Genomic DNA, 512 nt, shown 5'->3' on the forward strand with positions numbered 1-512 from the left:
CCGCCCGCCCGCCGCGCCCCGCCCCCAGGGGGCCACCCCCGCCAACCACCCGCAAGAGGACGGGACCCGAGCGGGCCGGCCGGCAAGAGCTTAGCAACAACGGCCGTAAGGTGACCGAGAGTAGATTCAGGCGGGACATCAGGAGGCGCCAGCATCCTTTCCTGCCGTGGCGGGGCTCGGACTTGACGCTCACTGTAGGGCCCCACCTGGGTTCCTCCTTTCAGGCAGACTCTGCCGCCATCATACCGGGCCACGTCTCCCTGCCACCAGTTCCCCTTCGGGTGTGGCCCCCTCACTGGGGCGTTCGGCTCCTCTAGCCCCAGCCCGGTCAGGACCCCAGGCCCTTGGCTCTTGGGCATCCCTCTTGGTGGGCCTTCTTGCCCTTCTGACCCTGGCCCTCGCTTGGGCTGGTCAGGGGAAACTCTGACAGGCCACGATGTATGACCCTTACTCTTTCCCCAGGGTCCCCCTTCACAGAGGTGGGGAACTGGGGTACCTCACACCACAACTGG

The sequence above is a fragment of the Gavialis gangeticus genome, unplaced genomic scaffold (genome assembly GCF_001723915.1).
Source record: "Gavialis gangeticus isolate Ggan-Ray unplaced genomic scaffold, GavGan_comp1, whole genome shotgun sequence".
Lineage (NCBI taxonomy): Eukaryota > Metazoa > Chordata > Crocodylia > Gavialidae > Gavialis > Gavialis gangeticus.